This window comes from Ambystoma mexicanum, chromosome 1p (genome assembly GCF_040938575.1).
Source record: "Ambystoma mexicanum isolate Mex_15411 chromosome 1p, UKY_AmexF1_1, whole genome shotgun sequence".
Classification (NCBI taxonomy): domain Eukaryota; kingdom Metazoa; phylum Chordata; class Amphibia; order Caudata; family Ambystomatidae; genus Ambystoma; species Ambystoma mexicanum.
The window spans coordinates 63,689,731-63,710,652 of NC_090921.1; positions in this window are offsets into that span (position 1 = coordinate 63,689,731).

The window sequence follows — 20,922 nt, forward strand, 5'->3', positions numbered from 1 at the left end:
GATAGAGTTTAAGACAAAATGAAGGAGGGCGAGGCGCGCACTCCAGGTCCTGGTCAATTAAACCTATTGCAAAAAATGTATATCTGGGTTAAATCCCAAAATGGACAAGTATTCACCAGGGTTAAATCCCATCTGCTCCACTTGAGATTTAACCCAGATATATATTTTTTGCAACAGGTTTAATTGACCAGGACCTGGAGTGCGCGCCTCGCCCTCCTTCATTTTTTCACTTAATGCTATGGGAATCCCGGGCTCCAGAGGCAGCCGCACCGGGGTTACTGTGCCCCACTTTAGAGGATCATAAAGATGGTTCTCTCCCCTCCCCCAAACTTGGGAAGGACTTGTGCTTTTGGAGGGGTGTCGGTCCATGGTCACCTGAACTGAAAAAACGTTTTCACTACAGCTACCAGAATCCTTTGAGTCTAATCAGTAACACCTGTTAAAGAAACACAGCCTCCCATATGATTATTTGAGATAAGAAAGTGCTTGGAGGAGAACAATTACAGAAAACAGAACTGCAGCTGATGGGATCTAACCCTGTTAATACTGAGCAACTGATTTGCAGCAGAAGGGATCTAACCCTGTTAATACTGTTGGCCTGGCTGCAATACTTGTTCATCTTTGGGATTTGCAGCAGATGGGATTGAACCCTGGTGAATACTTGCCCATTTTGGGATTTAACCCAGATATATATATTTTGCAACAGGTTTAATTGGCCAGGACCTGGAGTGCGCGCCACGCGCTCCTTCATTTTTTCACTTAATGCTATGGGAATCCCGGGCTCCAGAGGCAGCGGCACCGGGGTTACTGTGCCCCACTTTAGAGGATCATAAAGATGGTTCTCTCCCCTCCCCCAAACTTTCGAAGGACTTGTGCTTTTGGAGGGGTGTCGGTCCCTGGTCACCTGAACTGAAAACACGTATTCACTACAGCTACCAGAATCCTTTGAGTCTAATCAGTAACACCTGTTAAAGAAACACAGCCTCCCATATGATTATTTGAGATAAGAAAGCGCTTGGAGGAGAACAACTACAGAAAACAGAACTGCAGCTGATGGGATCTAACTCTGTTAATACTGAGCAACTGAATTGCAGCAGAAGGGATCTCATCCTGTGAATACTTGTTCATCTTTGGGATTTGCAGCAGATGGGATTTAACCCTGGTGAATACTTGTCCATTTTGGGATTTAACCCAGATATATATTTTTTGCAACAGGTTTAATTGACCAGGACCTGAAATGCGCGCCTCGCCCTCCTTTATTTTTTCACTTAGAGTTTAAGACCCTTTGCGTCACTCACCAGGCTGTGTATAATACTGCTCCAGAATATCTCAAGAAAAAGATTGAACTATATTATCCAGTTAGAAATGTACGCTCAGCATCGCAGCTGCTTCTAATAGTATCAAGGTACCAGGGGCCACTGCTAGGGGGCCAGTCTTTCTCAGTACGATCTAGCAAGGGCTACTTTTCTTTTCATAAGGCTCTGTAAACTCATCTGTTCTGATCAGCCTACTGGTCCTACTACCTACTGTTCTAATAATACAATGTTTCTTGCTGTACAGCCGCCCTTAGCGCCTAGATGCCTTTGGGCATTAGTTTGCACTCTATAAGTGTTAAATAAATTAATAAATTGTGGAGCTTCAGCAAGCCAACGGATGGTACTGTCATTGTCGTCCTCATCCTCAGCAGGTGTTGCCATGCCATGTTGGCCTGGCTGCAATGATGGTGGTGGGGCTGGCGCAGCTGGAGGTGGTGGGGCTGGCGCAGCTGGAGGTGGTGGGGCTGGCGCAGCTGGAGGTAGTGGGGCTCCTGCAGGTCTGCAGGGCATGATGCTGATGGTCCAGGTGCATCGCTGTCAAAGGATGTGCCTTTTGGGGAGAGATGAGAATGCTGTTAGTGTTCTGGGAGTCATGTTTGCGAGCTTGCATTACACTCATGCTACATTGTGTGTGTCCTGCTCTTGTCATGCAGCTTGTTTGGTCTTTTGGCACAGATGTATGCTTCTACATGTGGGTGGTGGGATTGCACATTGACTGTTGGTCTGCCAATGTGACTTGTTGATGTGTTTGCGCGGTGGGCCCATGATTGCTGTGCAGTTCTCTTGTGACACACATGGGCTCGTGTGTGTGACTGTACATTTTGGTGACAGTGCTTGTGCATGGCTACGTCTGCCCGCATCCCATGGCATGTGTGTGTGATTGGGCCATTTGCTGTGAATGACACATGTTGGACCTGTTCCCTTGCCCATTTGGCGTTTCTTTGCCTGAGGATGCATGTATTTGGAATCCACATGCACATTTACATGGGGTTTGTTGTACTTTCCCCCATTACCTTGGGTTCCAGCTCCTGCATCTGCTGTACTGACTCGCTCTATGACCTTTATGTACAAGATGAAGCTGCAGGTCTCCTCCCAGGGTATGAGGGTCAGTGTTTCCACTGTCCCTCCGCCAGTGGCAGAAGATTCTCTCCTGTGAGTAGCTAGTTGGATTCGGAACATCAGCCACAAGTCATCTGACTACGTGTGGCAGTCCTTTGGCGTGCAGGGTACAGTCCCCACGGCCGTGACCCTGTCTGCCACCTCCTGCCAGGTGACCGTCTTCCTCCTCTGGCTCGTCCTTCTGTTGCCAGCCCCAAAGAAGGCCTCTGCATGCAGCACCACTGTATCTGCCAGCTCTGGCTCCGTAAACTGTGGCTTCCTTTGCCAGACCTCTGGGACTTGGGATTTCCTACTCCCAGAAATGTTTTCAATTCCAGTTCTGATGGATGGCAGCAGTAAGTGGGTGATTTAAAATGGATTGAGTTTTCGAAATGGCCCCAGTAAGATGAAAATATTTTACCTATAAACGGGTTCACCAGACCTCCCCCTCACCATTTCCTCCTGTTCACCCTTTCCCACCCGTACTCTTATGTGAAACCACCACTTGTCCTTCTCCAAAGATCTGTTTACCCACTTTTCGCTTTCAGTTTTTCACAGGGTTACCATAGGAATCCCTCAAATTGGGAAGAAAGAAACGTCAGATTTTCATTTCTGAAAAGCCTTTGTGCAACAGTGCACCAAAGGAGATGTATGCAAGATTTTTGAGAACCCCCTTTTCTATGCTCCAGACATTGTAGATGTTGATGCAATTCATTTGCTCCCATCAGCGTCAATAGCAGTGTGATGTCTCACAGAACCGAGTGTGGGTCAATAAGACACTTGTAACAGATCGTAAGGTTTCAACACACAGAAGGGAGTCCACTGAGAACAAAATAGAATGATGGCTTCCCTTGGATCCCAAAAACAACTAAGCCAAAAGACAGTTCCAATGTTTCAGCGGTCTCAAAATCCTAGGCATTTGTGCGGATTTTCAGTGACTTAAGTTCACCCTGCACTTCTTTCCAAGTGCATGTTAGCCTATGGCGTGTCCTTCTGCACTCTAATAGTAGGATTGTGTTCCTGCGGTTGCAAGCCATCAAAATCCAGATATGGGAGACGACTGGAATGAGGTTGAAGCCCGAACATATCCTGCTGGCATTTGGCTAGTTGGCTTGGTTGGAGGGAGGTTCATCTAGCACTGGGCTGGCAGATGTTGTACTGATGCCCAACTCCCCCTAATGGCAGTTCTTCTCCTGCAATGCTTATTTCCTTGTGTCCCTCCTCTGTTCCACAATCTGCTCAATGCTACCTCATTCCTCACACTCTATGGTTAGCTCCTCGTCACCTCGCAGGGCTACATGCTTTTCCCTTGTACCATCCAGGCCACCATGTGGGCTGCATGAAATGCAGAAAGAAGGAACGAAAAATAATTTGAAAAGCTCCGGAGTGGCCTTTGCAGGGGAGAGAAAATTCTGTCAAACAACCATTGAAAAGATGGTTGGAAAGAATGGAAGGGGCAGGAGGCTGAGACTAAAATCGTCCTTGGAGTACGAGGCCTTACGCACCCCTCAGGGCTAAGAAAATCTCCATAGCAAGCCACGTATGCCAGGTGCTGCCTGGCATCTATCATGGGCATGGACTGTGTGCATGGAGCAGTCCGGGCAATCTCAGGGACATGTGAGTTGTTGGCCTGCCAGGGGGGCTAGACCGGGTAGGCCCAACCATCAAGGCCAGGATAGCATGTGTGGGATGGTCTGGTAAGGAGAGCAGAGCCACCCAGCCTGGGAAGTGCGTGCAGGGCAGCCTGGGCCCAGCAACATCACCATGCCCCATATCAGCCTACCCAGACTAGATGAGGTGGGCGCAGAAGATGACCCACCTAGCCCTCATCTTTCTGAGCAGACCAGGAGGTGAAGAGAAAGCGGACGTAGACATCCATCTCTCCCTGGGCCGCCGCTTCCTCACACCCCAAGTGAAGAACTCTGGCACGTCGTCTGAAGCAGTGAAGGGTGAGGTGGCCCACCCGCTTCCAACTCTCAGGCTCAGAGAAGAAAGCTAGTGGACCATGGTGATGAAGCACTAGAGCATGGCGGCGGAGGTGGCGCCCTGCCGCTAGAAGAAATAATGCACGCAGAGCATGATGGTAAAGTTTGTGACCCCATGTACCAGGCGATCCGCAACAAAGATCGGCACTGCAGTGATGCTGGCAGCCTCTCCAGGGCATGGTGGCAGCCTAAGAAAGAACAATGATTTCAGGCTTTACAGCAGTGAGGTGGTGGGCATCAGGAACTCCATGAGGAAAAGAAACAGGCATGGCCCATGTGCATGGAGTTAGTGGTGCTTCATCTATTTGACAATGAACCAAAATACTGAACAGTGCCTGGTGACAACCCTCCACATGATATCAGCAAGAAGGGGCTGGTTGTGGCTCTATACTTATAAGATACATATATTCCAAAAGGAACTGTCCGGAGGTAAGGGTGTGGCTGACTGCAGCAACCACACATTGCAGATGTTGTGTCAGATCCTAAATCGGTTCCTTGCAGAAGCAGGGTGCAGCAGTACCAACTTCCGCACCAAGGGTGCACCATACAGGGTCTGCAACACCCACAACTCTCCCAGATATTATATGATATGATATGGCATTTATAAAGCTCATGTACACAAGTGTTTCTAGGCACAACAAAACAAGGAGGGGGAAACAAAGGGAGGACAAAATAACAATCTTTCTAGGCCCTGTGTCATTCAGATCGGACAAGTACGAGGAAGAAGGAATGGGAAAGTGCTAGTGGGGAGGGGAAGAGGGAAGTGCAGTTAACTCACAAGTGCAGCCAGCGGGTGGCTCATAAGTGCAGAGAGAGCAGACTGAAGGGTTGCAGATACTGACCTTTAAGTGCTGGGGAGCCCGGAGGCAGTGCGAGGCAGTGCGAGGGAAACTGGACATGCAGGAGCCTGTGGCCGAGTTCAGAGGTTGACCAGGTGACAGTGCGCGGAGCAGTCATGTTCATCAGCAGGGGAGAGGAAGAGGGAAAGCTGAAGCGAAAAGGAAGGTCTTGAGTTGCTTCCGGAACTGGATGTGGTTCTGATGAAGTTTGAGAGAGGCAGGGAGGCTGTTCCAGAGGGAGGCCCCAGCCGAGGATAGAGATCTGCCACCAACTCTCTGCTTGGAGAAGAGTCTGACCCTCAGAGAGTTGGAGGTGAATGAGCGTGGTTTATAGTGATATTTTCGAATTCAATAATTTCGAAATCATTAATTTCGAGTCAATAATGTCGAGACATTTTTTTTAGGATTAATTTTTTTTTAACGAGGGGGTTCCCCCCAACCCCACGTTTTTTTATAACCCTTCTTTTACTAGCCAAACCCCCAAAAAAACATATAAAATAAATACATTAATATTCGACATTTTTATTTCAACATTATTTTTTCGAAAATTAATGCATTCGAAATTATTCATTCGACATTTTAACTGCACACCAATGAGCGCAGAGCTCAAGAAGGAAGATGTTTTGGAAGAGAAAGTTGGTGGTAGAGCAGTCCCAGGCCCCAGAAAGTCTTGTGGATGATGCAGAGTTTCTTGAACTTGATCCTTGCAGCCTTGGGGAGCCAGTGAAGAGATTTCAGAGCTGGAGAGATACGATTCCTGGGCTTGAAGTCCAAGACAAGTCATGCTGTCCTGTTCTGGATAAGTTGTAAAGGTCAAAGAGTAGATAGAGGTAGGAAGATTTATAAAGAGGCTGTTGCAATGGTCCAGCCTAGAGAGGACCAGAGCTCTGGAGACAGTGAGCTTCTGGGGGAAAGTGAGGAAAGGAAGAAGACCTCTGAAGAGGTGCAACTGATAGTTTGACTTCTTAGAGAGGTCATAGTTGTGAGGCGAGAAGGAGAGTATGGAAGCCATCTGACTGGCTCCCAGAAGGAAATGTTTATAGCTGGAGTTTTATTTGTCCCTTGGCCATATCCTGCTTTGCAAGACGACCATGTGCACCATTTTAGCGTTCTGCCTACAAATCTAATCTCCCTGGTCCTACACCACCCAGGATTATGCTTGCAAGTGTGGAAGCCTTCTGAAACACTGTGACTGGCACCCAGAGAAACATCTGACACACTGCTTCCCTTCTACAGCCAGTCCCGGCATCTGCGGTGAAGGCCAAAAGCAGCAAAGAGCTTCTCTTAGTTTGGGCCCCTAGGGGCTTGAAAGGGCTTAGGGCCAGAACCCCTGTTCAAGCCACGATTTAACAAAACTCACCTTTTACCTCTCTTCTCCTTCCATGCATAGGGATCCTTTCGCCCATTGACCGCAAAGCTTCTGTTACCTCACAGGACCAAGGAAAATTGCTGTTTTGGGTCTGTGATTTGGTTATCTATTGCCCCAGGCTAGCCTATCTCAGAACTTACACTTCTTCTCAGCAAGATATCCACCTATTCTCTTTCTGCTTACACGCCTACCCTCCCTTTCTCTTGGGGTACAATCTTTCTTCATTGCCTATGTCTTCTACCCTCCATTATGCATCTTCATTCCTCCTTATACTCACTCTTCTACTTCCATTCTCTCTTAAACTTTAGCCTCAACTTGATGTAAACTCTGCATCAGTCTCTGGTCTCTCGATCTTCCTCCTTCCCCCTGTACCTGCAATGCTCACATGTCAAGCTCCTGTGCTCCCAGGACCTCCTACATCATCTATCCGCCTTGCCTACCATACAACCCCTGATAATCTTCCTCATCACCTGTAACTCTTTCTCTTGGAGTCTGGAATGCACAATCCCCCTGCAACAGGTCGTCCTACATCACTGACTACTTGGACTCTTAACACTCTCCACTTTCACTTCTTGCTGTCACAGAAACCAGGATCTCCCCCCATGACTCTGCTACACTAGCAGCTCTTCACACTGACTCTGCTACCTTTTCAACCTCCCCAAGACCTTTTGGTAAGGCTGGTGGTATGGGGTTTCCTATCAGTAGGTTCCCTCAACATTGTCTCCGACATCAACTCTTCCTCGTTTACAAATGCACTATTCAATTCCTCCCTTCTAGTCCTCTCACTGTTCTGGCTTTCTGTCAACCCCCATATTCCCTCAACTCTTTCTTCCCTGATGTGACCCTTCTTCTGGAGGAACATCCTACCGCCATCCCCATTGCCATGCTGGGGGACTTTAACCTTCCCGATCCCTCTGCAGCCACCTACCTTAAGTTTAAAGCAATCCTATATGACCAGTCCCATCACAAACAGCTTAACCACTATGGTGGGATCTCTCTTTACTGTCTCTCTCTCTCTTTCTCTCTCTGTAATTCATTCTCCTTCTCTGAAATCTCCATTGACCCCTCTGTCTCTGATCGCTACGTTGCTCACTTTAACATCTCCTCAACCGTTACTCATCATGTCCCCTCCTCAACTTCCAAGAGGAAAATCAGGCATGACTCTTTTGTCCATTACCATGATGATTTGAGGACCTCTCTCATGTCTCTTTCCCCTATGCATGCCTCTTCCATTGACCATGCATTCTCTGATCATCTCAATGTATTTATGACACCATTTGACCAACTGCTTGGACATTCCCAATTTCTCGTCCCCGTTCTCAGTCTTCCATCACCTCTGAAGTACGGACCCTCAAAACAATAATGCGCCTTCTACCCTCATCTACCCTCCAATCTTCGCTCACACCTCCCAATCAAGTATCCATTGCCTCCTCCCTTTTTGATAATGACTTAGCTCACTACTTTTCCTCTTAAATCTCTAAGATGTGTGATACTCCCACAGCCCTTCTTAAATGACCTCCTTCTGTCCACCACCTCCCCCCCACCTCTTCTAAGGTTGACTACGTCTCTCCTAATTCTCCTATTGAATTAGCACCCATACATCTTTTGCTCCCCAACTGGTCAAATACAGTCGCAATCACCTGACCTTATTTTTCTGAGCTATTTATCCTCTTACTCTATGTTGAATCTAACCTGCCTCCTTCAAATCTGCAACTGGCTTACCTATATTGAGTAAACCCTCTGCTGAGCCAAACGTTCTAGCAAACTATCAACCAGTTTTTCTCCTTCACCATTATTCAAAAGTCATTGAGCTGGTTGAGCTGATGGTTTTGAGGATAATAGCATTGGAGATCCACTTAAATTTGGCTTATCTAGTAAACACTCCACTGAGACTGCCCTCTTGCATGTCCCAACATTCCAACAATCCAAACTCACTTCTTTACTCATCGTTTTGAACTTTTCAGCTGTTTTCGACACTGTCAACCACTCCTCTCACCTCCTCACTTTCCAGGACCTTGGGCTTTGAACATCTGTTCTTGCCTGGATCACCACCTACCTGTAGGGTTGGGGCTTTAATATATCTTGGAAGTCTCCAACCTTTCACTCCACCCCTCACCCTAGAGATGTCTCCTAAGGATCATTCCATGGACCTCTTCTCTTCACCATCTATACCTCTGCCCTCCAAAGACTTATCTCATCTGTTGGCCTCCACGTTCACCTTTTTGATTATGACACTCAACTACTTTTCTACTTTCCCTCCTTCACCCCAGCCATGTGGAAACAGATTACAAACTGTCTCTCTGCAATTCATCACAAAATGGCTCTCCGCTGCCTCATGCTGAACTCTTCGAAAATGGAAGTCATCTTTCTCCCAGCTTCCAATGCTATCCCTCCCCTCTCTTATCTCCTTACTGCCTGACCTTGTTGCTCCCTCGCCCGAGGATCTGTGGGATGTTTTAACCCACTAGGCTCTGCCCTGCGGTATCACTGTGTGCTGGTGGCACCAAAATCAGCAAAATGACCGGGAAAATCCCATGCGCGCCGAAACCTAAGGAAATTGCGCTCCACCAAGCACAAAAAGATGGCTGCCAAACCTACCATGCATGTTGTCAGTGGTGAAATGGAGATCGCACTCTGAAACATGTCATTGGGCTGTCCAACATGTAAAAATGGAGCACAGATGAAAAGCAGTGCTTGCTGAAAGAAATCCGAAATCTGCTTTTAAATCTTTTCTTGGTTGCTAAAAAAATACAGAATGCTGGTCCCAAACACCCGCAAACATCCAATCTTCTTGTGGGGTGTACCATGCTATGGAATACAAGGAATTATTGTGCATTTGCAATATCCAGGAAAGTTGAATGGGTCACAAAAACATCCACAGCCAGTTTGCCTGCCTGGGAAAGCTGTCAAAATCTGGGCGCAGTACCAGCGGCCGCCTGTGACTGTTTCAAAACTCTGTTTTAAAAATGTTGTGCTACTGAGATCTTATGTCTCAAATCTAAGTGGCTTGTTATCAAGAGCAAACTAGGTTGTCACTATTTAAACTTCATTGTTAAGAGCCTAGAATCAATGTTCTAGATGTTTGTTTTAAAATTGTAAGTTTATTTGCAACAAAGAAAAATGTAACAAATTTACTTTTAAAGTAAGCCGGATTCAGCAAAGCTACAAACACGCTTCCCCCAACAAAAGGCACCTCCCTTCTGCTTCCCACCAAAAGGCCAGGAACTTACATTCAGGTGTTAATTAAGAGGGGAGGAGATTTGGGGCTGCTGCTCCTGGGAGAGACAAAGGACCTTCCTGGGCTGAAAAGATATGCAGATTAAAGTGTCAACAGTGCTCTCTGCCAGAGGAAGAAGGCGGGGTTGCTCTTGAGCTACAAGAAACCTTGGAGGCGGAGAGAGACAGTTTTGTTGATTCACAAATGGACTAAAAAGCAGATTTCTAATAAGACTGATAATTTATTGTGGACAACTGTTAAAAATATAGAAACCCTGGACTTCTGAACCAAAATTTTGGGTGCACATTTTAAGAGGTGCCAGAAGCTGTGTTTTGGGACATAACTGTAGAAATTGTGGTTTTATAGCAAATGCATTGATGTCAGAAATATGAAACTTCCCACACTTATGACCCTATGCAATGCGCACATGTGTACCAAGTTTGGACAAAATAGATATTGTATCCCGGAAAAAAGTGTGAAAAATTGTCAAATCCAGACCCAACATCCTATAGAGATGGGGCTTGGATGAATACTTGCTCCACAAAATATGTGATCTGGATATGCTATTGCTATCACGTTTGTAAAATTGTAAATATGTATTATATGAAAAGTAGATTTCATGTGCAAAAACAAAGGGGAGGTTTTCCCTGCATCATAAAGCACATCGTCATGATGACACTCTGTTTTCTTCTCCAATCAAGGGAGAGGAAAGACCCTAGCCAATAGAATACCTAGGGGGTGCTCTTAGGATAATTCAGCATACCTACCCCTTTAGTACATGGATAAATAGAGACAGTTGAGGGCTCACAAACACACAGACACATTCAACAACCGATTGCTGGTGGATCACTTTGCAAGAGAAATCCAGATTCCAGATTCCAGACTCCAAAAACTTTGAAAGCAGAAAGGCCCATTTCCAAAGCTGAACCATTCTCAGCTTGGCCTTTAAAAATCCAGAAACCGGAATTTACCCCAGACTTCTAAGGGGAACCAAAGAACAGCCTGGCTGTGCTGCAGCTGCTTTCCTGCTAAGAATTATCACCAGAATCCAAAGATCCAACCCAGTAGAGTTGTGCTGTGACCAGATAGCTGTGAACCAGAGCAAAGCAGATCCAGTCCTGTCCCACCGTGTGGTGTCCAGAGCGCCTTGCTGATTGCAGACCAGAGCGCCTTGCCGTCCAATCCGGTGTTCCTAGCGGAATTCCTGTCCATAAATCTTGACTGACCTGAATCCCTGACGGTTCTGTTCAAGACCCATGTAGTGAGTATCCTTAGCATAGGATTGTCACTAGCATATGTATTATCCACAAGTCATCCCTATCCAAATTCATTCTCCATTCTATCCAGAACTGCATTGTTAGAATATTTTGGTCTTGCCTGAACTCTCCATCTCATCCCTATTATCTTCTGTACTAGTAGTGTTAAAATCATCTTTGCGCTGATATATTTTCTGAAGAAGGCGAGCGTCTCAGCAGGCGAAAACAATCCGGTGACGTCCTGGTATGACAGCTGTGCTGTCGTGTAGTTAGCTTCTTCATAGTCTACCCCTAGTGTAAAGAAACCTTGTTTGTAATTTTAAAAGCGCATTCTTGTTTTGCAATTTTGCCTCTTTCTGAAAAAACGACCTCCACAAAAACGTCCATAACTTCTTCACCTTCTGCATCTCAACTCCTTATAGTTTGCTGCAGATTTTTCATTTGGCTCAAATCTATAACGTGTGAAATAGCTGTTCATTGCACCCGACCTCAAAATTAAGTTTTCAACTTGCTAGTTACTCTATAATCATTGCTAGTGTTTGTCTGATACCATACAAAGTGGCTCCCATTAGCATTTGAATAATTTCAGTGAGTTAAAACCCATTTTCAGTGTTTTACCATTCATGCAAAGCCAACTTTAAACAATTTTTGACAAGTTTGCAATCATTCCTGTTTCTCTCTCCATGTTTGCTGGGGGGAAATTGGGATTGATATCTTGTATTGATTTCTGTATTCCTGAAACCTGTTCTCTCTCCTTCCATCTCTTCATATTGCATATTGGGGGGCATCGAAGAGTGTGCAGGGGAAATAGTAATCATATTGCATTTTGTTTGAATACACAAAGGTATTATTTCTATGCTGCATTATTTTTCCTATCATTACTCCTTGTGATTAAAGAGATTGTTAGTGTGACATCACCCTATTGGTGCTCATTGTATAACCATCAAAATAGTATATATATATTGCGCAAATCATAAATAAATATTTTTAACTTTGCGAACCAGCTCGCTTCCTGGTTCAGTGTGTAAGAGGATTCAATTCAACACTACAGCTAAGTCAATGCCTAGTCTGGGATACTGAATGGAAACCCTTATTGATATATCTTTATGTCCAGTTCATGCGTTCTGGATGACTACCCCTATATTACACCCCTCTCTTTGAATAACCCTGACCCCACTGAGCCAAGAAGTAGTTCTGTTTTGCAAGTTAAAAGGTTTATTTGATAATTTAAACAATAGATATATATATCGCACTTTATAATAATTTAATAATTGAATATCACACTGAATCTGAGCAGTAATCAATAATGGATAGTCTGGCACTAGCACACTTCGTTATAATCAATGATGAGTGGTTATAGGATGGATAAGATAGCAACACTGGTAAATAGGGACAGAAGAATAATGTGGTAGAGAATGCTTTATAGGGTTCGAATGGATGCAATGTTGAATGAAAATGCAATACAGAAAATACTCAATATGATTTCAACAAAACAATGTAATCACTTTTCTCTGGCAATCCCCTCCCCCCTTTATGCAATGCAAGGAAATGGAAGGAAAGCACACAGTTCTCAGAAATGCAATCAAATGTAATTCAGTTCACCCCAGCAGCTTAGACTACAGAAGTTTACAACACAGGCCCAAAATGCTTTTATATGTGCTGGCAATGAAGTGAAAAATACGCTAAAATGCTTTTAATTCCCTCTAGAGGTTCAGGGTGAGTGGTATCAAGTTAATATTAGTCCAGGCTCACTTTAGCAAGGATCTAGGAGTAACTAGCAGGTTAAACAAATTTTTGGCAACTGAAAGCAAGAAAACTGCTGTTTTCACACGTTGAGAAATTTGCAAATCGTGGCAAATTCGCGAGTGCGCTTTTCGCGATTGCGGCAAAACTATAGGGAATCGGAATGCGGTTCTATGTTCGTTGAAAAGCTGAGAATCTAAGCTTTCAGAGGAAAGTTACTGCAAGTCTCTAGCGCAAACGGTCACGGAGTTATGAACAATTAAATAAAGGTAGTTTTTCGGATTTGAAATTTTAAAGTTCAAAATGACAAATGACAGCTAGCAACTAGAAATGACAGGTGACAGCTTTGCAAATGACAGATGACAGTTAGGAGGCAGTTCTACTTAGATTAAAATAGATTGAATTATATTATTTTAACTAAGAGATTGGTTCTGCACAGTCTTGCTAGGTACTCACACTATATTCTTGAATTAAATGGGCCTCGCCACGGATCTGGTCAGGTTTTAGACTGGACTCTGGTCTGGTCTCTGCACTTCACAGTGATCTGGGTCAGCCCTCTGGTTCTGCTAACAGTGGTCTGGGTCAGCTCTGCTCTCTCTCTAGCCTCTCTGGATTCTGGAGATTGATGGATTTGAAGTCTGGATCTCTGGATGTGGTATGGTCCGGCAGAGCGCGTTGCAGCAAATGGAATTGAAGGTCCCTATCTGTCCTGTCTGTCTGCTTTTATGTGTTTTGAAACTGGGTGTGTGTGCAGTATCACTAGGCTCTACCCCTCTCCACTTGTCATTGGCCACTTCATCCGCTTCCCCTTGATTGGGGGAATGAAATGAAGTGTCATCATGATGAGGTCTGTTTATGGTACAGAGAACCCACCCCTGTCAAATTACACACAATCTATATTTTGACCCAAAAGACATATTTGCACAGGTACACATTTGTTTAAAATTACATGCACCCATCACATATCACAGGAGGTATACCCTGTCCAAATCTGCTCTTCCTGGGAGCTTGCATTCAGAAATAGCAACATATTTCACTTTTTAACGGGTTTCGCAATATTGGACATTACCCCAAATTTATACACATGTGTGCAAGGAGTATGGACATTACTTGATGAAGTGTCAGATTTTTAACATGCATACATTTTAAGTAATACCCTCTTAACTGCTAGCTTGCCCCCAGATCATGCCACCGGTTCTAAAAACCTCTTAAAATGTGGGCAGAAAAATCACAAGAATTATGGTATCATTTAAATAATTATGACAAGTCCGTACTATGAGTTATTCATCTTTTTCTAAAACCATATTCTGGCTACAGGGGTGTGGTTTCCCCCCAGCACAAGGTTGAATTTCTGGTTTTTCCAGTTCTGCCAAGCCAGCTTGCTCTCACAGGCAGTGCTCCTCCCCTTTACTTCCAGGAGGAAGCCACTTTTTACGGCCCCCATAATAAAACATTTGCCTGAGTCAGGACAGGGCTTTGTTCAATTTCCTGCAGAGCCCAGGTAATTCAATCAGGGAAGTGTCATATCCCTTTTGGTGGGAGCAGCAAAAGGCAGATAGGCCTGGGAACACAGCTGTTGTGCAAGTCTCAACTCCTGTCGGGGGTAGCTGGTGGGCAGAATTCAGTTCCTTAAGCCAGGCCCCAGCTAATGTCACTTTTGTTCCCCAGTTTAAGTCAAGACAATTTTTTACATATGCAGCTAGGATGCTGATTCTAAGTTTAAGACTATGACATTTAAACAATTGCAACCTATGTGACACTCAAAAGTAGGTCACTCATTTCTTTTAAACATTTAGGTTTTTAGTGTCTTTCAGTCCAAATTTACTTAAACTGCTGAAATCCACAGCTCAGCCAGTCTTGTTATAAACCTTCAAGTCACTTCAGAATATAACTTTAGATTGTATCCACCTCTCAGTAAGTCTTTCTTTGGCCTGCCTTCATTTATTTCATTCATATATTCAGTTTTACACATATAAAAAAAAATCTGGTGCTGTTTTAAAACGCCGGCTTTCTCATAGTGGTGAGTACTGGTACTGCACCCATTTTTGGGATTTAAGAAAATGAGTTCCCCACAATTCTAGGTTGCTTTTGGCAATCAGCATTGCCATTCCCAATGGTTTCATACTACTGTGTGGGTAGTCCAATGGTGGTTTTAGGCAGTGTCCTTCTGTGCCCATAACATCGGCAAAAATGAGTGGCAGCCTATTCTTCATGCATTTCCCTGTGCATTTTCTGGGAAGCTCTGGCCATCATGATGTTTTCCATGTCAGTACTGCACAGTTTTTGAGTTAGGGCTTGGATGCATGGGTAAAAACATCCCACAAGCCCCCCTCTTGCGATGGCCATTCTGTTTCAATGATGGAACTCGCAAGACCTGGGATGTTTCCTCATCTTCTTCCAATAGATTGCACAGTTCAGCATCTTTTCCTCCATCCGGTACTGATCGATCGGTTCTCCTCGCCGGTCCCGATGGGAATATTGGGCGGTACCCTGGGCCCGTTGCGTCTCTGCTCCCGGTCTCCGGATCGTCCTCCTTGTCTCCGGACCGTCCTCCTTGGCCAGTCTACAGGTTGTCTTTCTCCTAGGACGACAAAGGAAGAGCGGCAATACCTATTCATAGACATTTTTCCCCCACCATTGATATAGTGGGGTGGCATATAAATTTTAGAACTCAGCAGATATGAACATGCACATTTTTTTAAATTAAGAGACAGGAACGCATAAACTTGAGAAACACAGAATTTGATAGGCTATATGTAGGATCTTTTAAGTTAGAACTGAATTAATCTGAGACAGTACCCTCTAGGATTCCAGAGGATTCCTCCAGTTGTTGCAGAGTGTGCCTGGGATGGCAACACTTCAACTGGTTAATGTGGACCCACTTGTCTTCCCCCTCTGCCAAACCGCCTTTGGGGATGCGGATCTTGTAGGCCACAGGGGAGATTTTGTCTATAATCTCAAAGGGTCCCTTCCATGTAGGCAAAAATTTTCGCTGTTTTGCCTGGTTCCTTTGGAAATTATATAGATAGACCCGGTCCCCCACCTGATATTCCTTCCTGAAAGTCTTCAGGTCATAGTGGGTCTTCATGCTATCAGCTGATCTTTCTAGATTCCGCTGAGCATAAGCAAAAGCATGTTGAAGGTGTTTCCTTAAATTCTCCACATACTCATGAGTTGTGGAGGCATTTATCAGTGTCTGCTCTTGGGTCCTGTAGAGCAAATGCTGAGGAAGCACCATCTTGCGCCCAGTCATCAACTCAAATGGTGACATTTTGGTTGCAGATGAAGGGGTAGATCTGATGGCCATTAGGACCAGAGGTAATCGGATATCCCAACTTGGCCCAGAATCTGCCACAAACTTTTTTAATATGCTCACAATGGTTCGGTTATATCTCTCTACTGCCCCAGAAGAAGCTGGCCGGTAAGCAATATGCAACTTCCTTTTGACCCCCAGTATCTCCCACATCTTTGTCATCACTTCACTGGTGAAGTGGCTACCTCTGTCTGACTCAATCCTTTGAGGTAGACCAAAACGAGAAAAGATGTGGTTAATCATCAGGGCAGCTGCAGTTTCTGCCTTGCAATTTGGGGCTGGGAGACATTCCACCCACTTGGTAAACAAGCATGTCACAGTCAACATGTACTTATTCCCCCTAGCAGAGCGAATCACGGGGCCTACAAAGTCGATTTGTAAATCTGACCATGGCAGTGTCATCCCCCTCTTTTGGAGAGGCGCACGGTGTGTGAGGGATGATGGCTGAAATTGCGCACACACAAGACACCCCTTCAAGTATTGGTCAAGGTCCTGCCCCATGTGTGGCCAGTATGCAACCTCTCTTAAGATTTCCAATGTTGTGTGAAACCCCCTATGACCGGCGGTGGCCGCATCATGGGCGTGACTTAACATCAGGCTTCGGAATGAGGTAGGAACCACCCACTGATCGAGGCCAGCTTTGGATTTCCTTACCAGCAAACCGTCTTGGATCCGGAACATTTTTGGACATTTCATCAACACCCTTAGGTCCTCTTTCCCAATGTAATCGGTATCCGTCAGGGGAAAGTTCTCAGGGTCCTCAAGGTGCTGGTAAAATTTACCAATTATTGGATCCCCCTTCTGAGCGGTAATCAAATCAGCATCAGGGGTCTCCTTACTCCATTGGGCAATTGAAAGATCACTGTGAGCATTTGTCTGGGACCTAGTGATAGCAGTGACCTGGATTTCCCCCAACAGGGACTCAATATCAATTAGATCCCCTTGGATGGCCCCGGTTTTGGCCAGCTGATCAGCTAAGTCATTTCCAGTTTTGTCTGGTCCCTCTACTTTGGAATGACCCTTGATCTTTTTCCAATAGATGGTCATCTCATTCGAGGTGACCAGATCATCAATGTTTTGGATCAACTTCCCATGTTTCAAGGGTTTGTTGTTAGCACATAACATGCCTCTGGTTTTCCAATTAACCAGGTGCTCCACGAACCCGTTCCGTACATAATCCGAATCTGTGATTATGACCAGTTCGTGGAGTTGATACTGGACAGCAGTGAGGATGGCCTGATGCACAGCCATCAATTCTGCCACCTGACTACTTCGGGGACCAATTTTGTATCCAGCGGAGGGTTCTGGAAACTCCTTCACCCATGCATTCCCTACGCCGGCCACCAGTTCCTTCTCTCCGTTGTTGTCAACATGGTACGAGCATCCATCCACATAGACAGTGGGCATTCCCTCACACTTGTCCTCTTCAAAGACTTTGTGTGGGGAATTAAGGTATGCCTCCGTGTTGTCCTTTATTTTTAGACTTTCGTCCTCGAGACAGTTTTCTCTGGCACAATCATGCAAGTCAGCCAGACCTTGCGCGAGGGGACTCTTCTTGTTTTGGCCATATCTGACCTCCACAGGAAAGCCTTGCATTGACAGAATCCAGGAAGTAATTCGGGAATTACTCACATTTCCGGCCCGGATTCTATCACTTTGGAGATATTGCAGAGGCTGGTGTGGAGTCTCCACTATGATGTGTTCCCCCTGGATAAACGGGCGGTAATTCTTCAATGCCCACACCGTTGCCAGGAGTGCCTTCTCACAATCGTTGAATTTTTCCTCCACAGAGGATAAAGTTTTGCTCGCATAGGAGATTACTTTATTGACCTTGTCATGCTTTTGGTATAATACCGCCATCAAGCACGTATTAGAGAACCCCGTCTCCAGGAAGAACTCCTTGTTTCTGACAGGGTAAGCTAGGCAAGGCGCTTGTGAGAGGCTTCTTTTGAGTTGTTTTACTGCCTCGGCTTGTTCTGGACCCCATTCCCACTTGACCCCCCCCTTCAGGAGATGAATCAGGGGTCTGGTGATCTCTGCGTAGCCCTCAATTAACTTTCTGCTGTAATTAGTCAGTCCAAGGAGGCTCCTTAGTTCCCGCAGAGTTGTGGGGTCTTTCAGTTTCTGAAGTGCTTCCACTTTCTTTTCCTGGGGACAGAGACCCTGAGGAGTAATCTCATGCCCCAAGAAATTAACACGGGTTCTACACCACTGTGCTTTCTGAAAGGAAAGTTTTGCTCCGGCGGCCCTGAACTGGGTCAGAACATAACGGATCTCCGCTATGTGTTCCTCCACAGATGAACTTTTGATGAGGACATCATCTACATAAGCCAGGTTACTCCTCGCACCCAGGTCGGGCATGGCCTTATGTAGGAAAATATTGAACTCATTACCGGAGTTAAGGTATCCGAAGGGAGTCCGGGTCCATGTGTACTGCTGGCCCCCAAAGGTAAAAGCCAGCTTGTATTGGTCCTCCCTGCTGACAGGCACAGTCCAGTATCCATTGGTCAGGTCTATTGCAGTGAATACCTGTGACCCCTGGATCTAGGCCAGCCCTTGGTCAATGTAGGGCAGAGGCCATCGGGAAGTATGGACCCGTTTGTTGAGCTCCATGAGGTCGGCGCAGAGTCTCCACTGGCCGTTTGGCTTTAATATTCCCAGCACCGGATTATTGAAGGTGCTGTGAACTGGACGGATTATTCCCCGGAACTCAAGGTTATTAATTATTTCAGTAAGGGACTCCATTGATGCGAGAGGCAAGCGATATTGCTTCACAAACACTGGAGTCATGCCAGGGTCCGTGGGGATTGTTGTTGTGTGGATGTCGGTGCGGCCACAGTCATATGAGTCTACCGCAAAGAGATCTTGGAAATCCAAGAAAACTTGTTTCAACTTTTGCTTTTGTTCCAGAGTCACACAGGCATCAGCTAGGTTGACTCTCTCTTCCACCATCTGCCTGAAGCCTGGAAAGACTTCTGGTTTGGCTATTTCAGCGGCCTCCTCCAGCTGGGTGGAGAAGTCCCTGGTCAGAGTGCTGATTTGGACTGGGGGCTTCAGGTGGGAAAGGCAGCCCTCATGGACTTGGAAAATCACCTCATCCCTCCTGAAGTCACAAGTCACATCTTCCTTACCATAAGGGCAAGAAGTGTACACCAGGAAGTTCCCCCCATGCCGGGTAAAAATCCTGTCTGGTGTTGTATTGTCATCACTGTCACTGTCAAAGCAGTCCTTGGGGATTGGCCCTAACAGTTCATTACCTAAATCTATGGAAAAATGTCGGTCATCAACCGCCATTCCAATAACGGTGCCTGCGGCTAGAGTAATACTCTTTAAGTCGCTGTTATCCACCTCTATTGGAATGGTGTCATGTTCTATGTTGACTAATGGAGTTGGGTTTACCCCCAACTCTTGCTGTTGGAGAGAAGCGTTTTGATGTATGTAAGCATCAGGGTTTTTCAAATGTTGTCCTCTTTTAACTTTCACTTCCAGGGAGAATTGTCGGGTCCTTTCTGGGATGGTGACTTCCTCTTTGATCTGAATTTCAACTGCATAAGGTAGCAATTGAGCTAACCTAAATGCTTTTTCTGGATCATCAAAGCCCATGGGATTATCCGCTAATCGGGACCAAGCTTTGAAGTTTATTAGGTCCAAACTAATGGCAAAGCGATTGAGAATGTCACTGCCTAAGTAAAAAGCAGCAGTGACGTCTCGCCCGACCCAACAATTGTGGACTATGCTCTTGTTGCCAATGGAGATTCTGAGCATACACCTGCTTGGCAGGAGATGTTTGGAATTGGGTGCTTCCAGGTCCATTTCCCATTTGTCTATCAGTTTGAATGTGGGAATGGCTGGATCTTTTGGGAGTTGGCGGAACATGGCTTCGCTGATGAAGCTCTTACCGTTGTTCACACACACTTGAGCGAGAACAGAGTCCTTCCCATCATTTAATTGGACAGGGATGAACAACTGCTCTCCAATTTGCTGAATATCAGCCAGGCTCTGAGCTGATTTCACATCTTTCTGGACTATAGGAGTGGGAGTTTCTGATTGTGGATTAGTATAGAATTTCAGAGTGTTTCCTTCCAGCGTGGAATACCACTTTAGACTGGAAGGAAGGTTGATTTTCAGAAATAGAGAGGACCCCCCATCACCAGTCTGTTGTCCTACTGCTATTACTGTCACGTCTGGAATTTGGCTATTCTGGAAGTGAAATTCTACTTGGTCAGATTTTTGTTCAACCATATGGCAGGTGCCGTTTAAACTAACATGGTTGACACTCTGTTTTAATTTTATTGGTCGGCTAGTCTGGGTCCAGAGGACCTTGTTTACACAATCTATTAGGGGTGACAACCTTCTCAGGAGGTCATTCCCTAGTAAACAAGGGGTGCCCTCTGGAGTCACAACTATGACCGGGTGTTTCAACTTGTGTTGCCCAATTTTAATGTCCAAGTCTGCAGTCCCCTCAACCGGAATTTCCTTCCCGTCAAAGTTCTGCAGTTGTCCAGGAAGAGAGGTGAGGGGAATTTGGTAATTCTCTCCCCTTCCTGCATTCAGTTCGTCAAAGGCCCTTCTGGACAGAAGGGTAGCTTGAGATCCAGTGTCCACCAGTGCCAAAATTGTACCCTGCCCTTGTACTTATACCGGGGCATAGTACCTTCCCTCCTTCTCCTCAAGGGGGCACAGATAATGCACATTTTTGGACAACTGGTGGGCTAACTTTCTGGTTTTGGACATCGCTAGCGAAGAGATTTGGGCAGAATTCTGTGGAGAGCCTTGGGAATCTGAA